The 6,777-nt window shown below is 42.3% G+C and overlaps 1 long non-coding RNA gene across 1 annotated transcript; it reads left to right on the top strand.

Annotated features, from left to right (window-relative positions):
- Window positions 1–1,481: 1,481 nt before the first annotated feature.
- LOC103664477 lies at window positions 1,482–3,796 on the top strand. Its single transcript, XR_569034.1, has 3 exons — window positions 1,482–1,623; window positions 2,245–2,297; window positions 3,662–3,796. It is a non-coding gene; the product is annotated as an uncharacterized LOC103664477 (long non-coding RNA).
- Window positions 3,797–6,777: the final 2,981 nt, after the last annotated feature.

Raw genomic sequence — 6,777 nt, 5'->3', positions numbered from 1 at the left:
CCAGGCACCATCCGGCCTCATCTGCATCTGTCTCTGGTCCTCCAGACCAGAAGGGCTTTTCCTCCTTCCTGCTGGACAGGAAACCTGGAGAGCTCCCCTCCTGTCAAATCCCGACTTTTCTCTAAATATAGCTAATATGTTCAGACCACCATGTGTCCTTTGCAGGGGAAGCAGTTTGGAATGTAGAGATTCCCTTTCTCAACAAAGCCTGACTTTCAGAATGGTTTTCTTGCTGTTGCCATTACAAATCTTGTTGGAAATTCACAGCTCAGCAACTGCGTGGCCCTCTGAAGCAGTGAGTGGGGAGGGAGCTGCAGGACAACTTGATTTATAGGGAATGCAAAATAAATCAGTAGGATATTGTCAGAATTACAGTTTCTGCTTCATATGTCATGTGACTCAATTTATTATTATTTTTAGTTCAGATTTTAAGTTTATTTTCTCTTTTTTTTAATAATATTTTTTAAATTTTATTATGTTAGTCACCATACAGTACATCCCTGGTTTTTGATGTAAAGTTCGATGATTCATTAGTTGCGTATAACACCGAGTGCACCATGCAATACGTGCCCTCCTTACTACCCATCACCAGTCTATCCCATTCCCCCACCCCCTCCCCTCTGAGGCCCTCAGTTTGTTTCTCAGAGTCCATAGTCTCTCATGCTTCATTCCCCCTTCTGATTACCCCCCCCTTTCTTTATCCCTTTCTTCTCCTACCGATCTTCCTAGTTCTTATGTTCCATAGATGAGAGAAACCATATGATAATTGTCTTTCTCTGCTTGACTTATTTCACTTAGCATTATCTCCTCCTAGTTTATTTTCTCTTATTGTGGAAAAACAATACATGTTCATTTTAGGAAATTTGTTAAATAAGTTCAAAGAAAAAAAATCATGCTTAGGCTTAACATACAAAAGACACTTATCATTTTGACCTATTTCCTTCCAATTTTTCTCCTCTGGATAAATTTTACTTTATTTTTAATTTATTTTTATTTATTTCTTTTTAAGGATATATTTATTTTTTAGAAAGATTTCGTTATCATTTTGACCTATTTCCTTCCAATTTTTCTCCTCTGGATGAATTTTACTTTATTTTTAATTTATTTTTATTTATTTCTTTTTAAAGATATATATATATATTTTAAAAGATTTCACTTATTAGAGAGAGAGAGAGCAAGTGGGAGGGGCAGAGGGAGAGAGAAAATCTCAAGCAGACTCTGGGCTGAGCACAGAGCCTGACGTGGAGCTTGATCTCATGGCCCCGAGATCATGTCCTGAGCTGAAATCAAGAGTCGGACGCTTAACTGACTGAGCCACTCAGGTGCCCCTTGGCTTTAATTTTAATTTACTTTGTATTTTAAAAACTGGCAATACTTTCAAATGGTTAGAAAATAAAAACAATATACGAAAGTATACAGTGAGAAGCCCTGCGTACACTCTAATTTCCCCCCTTTCTTACGCAAAAGTTCTTAGTGTTCCAGAGTGTTCTGTACCTGGAGAACTTCCCACATCAGCATTTCTGTCATCACTTCCTGCAGCCCGGACACCCAGCACTCTTCCTCCCAAGCTGTGACACTTTGGGCAAACACCTTCATCTGCGTGGGTCGAGCTTCGGCAGTGATGTAGGTCTTTGAATTTTGGGAAGCTAATGCTACTTGTCCCCTTTTCCCGCCTTCTAGTAACAAACCTTGCCAGCTGCTGTCCCACTGTAGCCCCGGTCACAAGTGCAAGTCTGGGCAATCCGATCATTGCTCTGCTGGCAGTCATTGGTTCTGGGATGGTCATGTGACTCTTGGTCCTGGTGGGAACGCCTGTCTCTTGCCTCCCTGGGCTTGCTGTGTTGGTGTGCTATGAACTTGGGGCTGCGCGTAGCCATTTTCCCCATTGTGTGGAGGGCCCATCACTGGTAGGACAGACGTGGCCAACATTCAGAGAGAAGCAGAGGAGAGATGTAAAATGCCCTGACGACTCCTTGGAGTCCTGGATTCAAGGCTGCTGTAGTATCCACCCCTCTTTCCGAGTTGTGAGGGTTTCAGCTGCACTTTTGTCACGTCTGGGAGAGTCCTAGCTTGTACGAAGTTCATTGAAGCCATTCAGGGACACAGGGGTGTTCACTGAGAGGGGAGGGTTAAGGGCATAGGCTCTGGAGTCAGACTGGCTGGGTCCACATCCTGCCTCCACGACTCAGTATGTGGCCTTGGGCAAACTGTGTAACCTTGCCACATCTGTTTTCACACTTGCAGGGTGACGTGATTGGATGAGCTGATGTATGTCAAGTGTGCAGCCCTGGGTCATGGTAAACCAGTAATGTTATTGTTGTAGCCACCTGTTCGCATTTCCCAGATGCCCTTGCATGCTCACCAGCCCCACGTGCATCCTGCCCGATCTCACCCTTCCTTCTCGCCAGCCCAGTGGTGAACGTTCACTTGACTTGTACCAGGCAGGCAGCATCATGACAGTAGGAAGTGATGGCTGAGATTTTTCAGTCAGCGGACTTCCAAGGCTGGGCAAACAGACAAAGACCAGTTTCAAATGAAAAGCCCTAAAATAGAGCAAAATTTTAAGGATGGACTGAGAATGTACAGCCCCAGTATTCACACACAGGAGACCATCTTTCCTCCTTCGGGAGTTCTCTTCCTTCAGGAAGGGCCTCTTATCGGATGATTTTCCCAATACCAATCTGTTTACTTATTTATTTTGAAAAATCTCCCTATATTAGTTCGCGAGGGTTGCCATTCAAAGTGCCACAGACTGGGTGATTTAAACAACAGACATGTATGTCCTCACAGTTCTGAAGGCTCGAAGTCTCTTTCCTTGGCTTGTAGATGGCTGCCTTCTCCCTGTGTCCTCACATGGGCTTCCCTCTGTGCACGTGTCCATGTCCTAATCTCTTGTGAGGACACGGGTCATATCGGACGAGGGCCCACCCTACTAACTTCATTTTAACTTAATTACTTTTTAAAGGCCCTGTCTCCAGATACAGTCCTCTTCTGAGGTACTGGGGGTTAGGACTTCCACATACAGATTGGGGGGACATGGAGTTCAGCTCATAACACTCCCCGAAAGGGGCTCTTCACTGCTGCCCCACTTCTCAGATGTCTCTCCTGCTTGGCACCCCAGTTCCCTGTTCCCGAACCCCAGACAGAGACCACAGCATGGTATTTTGGTAGAGGCAGCAAAGGGGCTTTCATCGGTGTCTTGGACTCCTGAAGAGTGAGCACTGTGAAAAGCCCTCCTGAAGCCGGTGGGCGTGGAGAAGAGGTGTGGGCAGGAGTATTTTGGGACTGTTTGTCCTTCACATGTATTAAAGGCTGGCTTAGTTTAAAATGGAGTCTTTCCTATTTTTTTTTTTTTAAATTGTAGTTTTGAAAGAGGGTGGGTGATTAGTGTGTGTGCACAGGAGTCTGTCTTGGGGTAAAAAATAAGCCAGTGGACAGTGTCCATAACTGGGTGTAGACGATCTCAGGGTGCTGAATAAAAGATTCTTGCCCTTCTGTTTTCTAATTTCTTCCGAATATTTTTAGTTGATCTGTCATTTTTAGCTTAGAATCATAGGAGGGATGGTTTCATTTAGTTTTGTCACCAGGAGAGCTAAGATAGTTGTCATCGTGACACAGTGTGGATAAGGGACGAATAACACCCTTTTGTTTGGACTGCTAGGAGCTGAACGTGCAGCCTGGAGAACATGACTGAGTCGGGCCGGCACCTGCAGGCTCGTGTGTGAACTTCCCCAACTTCTCCCTCCGCTCCGCCTTCCTTTTCCATACCCATAACTTCAGTCTCTTTTTTGTTAGATTAGATATATTTGTATCAGCTGTCTTCAGATCCATTCGTCTGTCCATCTCTCCATTATATAAAAATTAATATGTATATAAAAATGTATATAGATATATACAAATATATATAAATGTATATAAGTATTTGGGAATATTTTCCTGTATCTCGATATGATGTTGGAAGCAATCCAGCTTTAACCTTATAATTGGAGGTGGAGCCTCATAGATATTGTATCCAACCGTGTTTAGTAGTATCTTTCAGATTGAGATTAAGAATAAAAATCCAAGTGCTTTCGTTGGCTCTGAAACATACTCTTTGTGTAGATATCTCTGACCATACACATCTGCAAATATACGTATATACGAACATAAATATATTGCACGATATATTTAGGATTCTGTCACATGGCATGATTAGGATTTGTGAGATGTTTTGGTTAGTGGCATGGTCTGGTTAAGAGTGAAATTTTTTTATGCCATGTAAAAACTATCAATTGAAACAAGAATGCAATAAAACATCTAACTCTGAAGTTAGACTGCAGAATTGGACCTTTCTCTGTCATTCAGAGGGACTTCACTCTTGGAATGATGCATGTAGCTGTGTCAATGGACTGGAGATAAACTATGTAATTCTGGACCTTTCTGTTAAGTTAGAGGAATATATACCAGAAATTGCAAATGTGTGGTTTTGGGCTGTGTTTTATACTGATGGTACAATGTTTGAATTTTTTTCTACAGTGTTTGAAATTTAAAAAAAAATGTTTTCTTATGTTATGTTAGTCACCATACAGTACATCATTAGTTTTTGATGTAGTGTTCCATGATTCATTGTTTGCGTATAACACCCAGTGCTCCATGCAATACGTGCCCTCTTTTTTAAAAATTAAAAAAAAAATTTATTTGACAGAGAGAGAGAGAGAGCCAGCGAGAGAGGGAACACAAGTAGAGGGAGTGGGAGAGGAAGAAGCAGGCTCCCAGTGGAGCAGGGAGCCTGATGTGGGGCTCGATCCCAGGACCCTGGGATCACTCATGCCCTGAGCTGAAGGCAGACGCTTAACAACTGAGCCACCCAGGCACCCCAATATGTGCCCTCCTTAATACCCATCACCGGGCTAGTCCCCACACCCCTACCCTCTGAAACCCTCAGTTTGTTTCCCAGAGTCCATAGTCTCTTGTGGTTCATTCCCCCTTCTGTTTACCCCCCCTTCATTCTTCCCTTCCTTCTACCGATCTCCCTGCTATTCCTTGTGTTCCACAAATGAGTGAAACCATATGATAATTGTCTTTCTCTGCTTGACTTATTTCACTTAGCATTATCTCCTCTAGTCCCGTCCATGTTGCTGCAAATGTTGGGTAATCGTTCTTTCTGATGGCTGAGTAATATTCCATTGTATATATGGACCACATCTCCTTAATCCAGTCATCTGTTGAAGGGCATCTCGGCTCCTTCCACAGTTTAGCTATTGTGGACAATGCTAGTGTTTGAAATTTTTTAAATGAGATGCCAACATTTAAAAATCGAGAACTCACATAATCTAGATTTGAAGCTAATCTTGAGTGATCAGTGGTCCTAGACTCCAGAGGCCCGATCTCCCTGGTCCCCCGTTGTGTTTGAGATCACAACACCTGAACATGTCTTCCTAGTTCATTGTAAGTTCTTAATAAGCAATGATTAAATTCTTAAAATAATCTGTGTTTTACATCTATTTATTTATTTTTCAAAAGAGTGTCAAATCCATTGTCTCCTGGTTGCAGCCCTGTGGGACCGGCAGAGCAATAGCATTGCACCCATTTCCCAGATGGAGAAGTTAGGATTCCAGGACAGGAGATAGCACTGTCCATATTTGATGGTCCCTAATGCTCTTCGGGAAGCAGTTTGGAGTTTTGTCATTCATGAATTTATAAAACCTCTTTTGGACTCTTAACTCCAGGAAACAATCTGAGGGTTGCTGGAAGGGTGGCGGGTGGGGGGATGGGATATCTGGGTGATGGGCATTAAAGAGGGCAGTTGATGTAATGAGCACTGGGTGTTATATGCAACCGATGAATCACTGAATTCTACCCCTGAAACTAATAATACACTACATGTTAATTCATTTTTCTGATTATATAAACAATACATTCTCAAAGTAAAAAAGCTTAATGAATGTGGAAGTAAATAAAAGGAAAGTAAAAATTACCCAAAATGTCTTCACACAGAGATAATCACTGTTAGTTTGGTAAACTTACTTCAGAACCTTCCCGAACATATCTGCAGATGTTTGTAGATATGTAAATTTACCTAAATGAGATAATATTAATGCTGGATTTTATAACCTACTTTTTATTTCAGTCAGAAATACATCACAAACAGCTTTCTTTATCTGTACAATGAGATATATGTATCATTTTTTAAAAATTTTATTTATTTGAGAGAGAGCGAGAGAGAGCGCGCATGAGCAGGGGGAGGGACAGAGGGAGAGGGAGAAGCGGACTCCCTGTTGAGCAGGGAGCCCAATGCAGGGCTCAATCCCAGCACCCCAGGATCATGACCTGAGCCGAAGGCAGACACTTAACCAACTGAGCCACCCAGGTGCCCCCCTGCATGTATCATTTTTAAAGCACCCCAGCATTTTATGTTAGGCACGTACCGAGATATTTTTGCCGAGCCATCTTTAATCAGTCCTCCCTGGTCAGCCATGTAGGATGCTTCCATTTTTCCATTATTTATAAACAAGGCTGTAACGAACATCCTTGTATATGTATCTTTGTCCACCTGTTCAGTGAACCCATAAGGGGTAAATTACTAGTTTGAAACTGTGTACCTGTGCACATTTGAACTGTGGACAACTCTGGACAGAATGGTCTTCAAATCCATGTGAGCTCTTAGATTCGAGGAACAAGTTAATATTGCTGGTGTTCGAGTCTCTCCAAGTACAGGTTTGTGACCAAGGGCATTAAAAAATTTAACAAAGCTTTATTGACTATCTTTTACATATACTAAGCAATATATAAAGGCAA

The sequence above is a fragment of the Ursus maritimus genome, unplaced genomic scaffold (assembly GCF_017311325.1).
Source record: "Ursus maritimus isolate PB19 unplaced genomic scaffold, ASM1731132v1 scaffold_15, whole genome shotgun sequence".
Lineage (NCBI taxonomy): Eukaryota > Metazoa > Chordata > Mammalia > Carnivora > Ursidae > Ursus > Ursus maritimus.
This window is presented reverse-complemented; position numbering and strand designations above follow the sequence as displayed.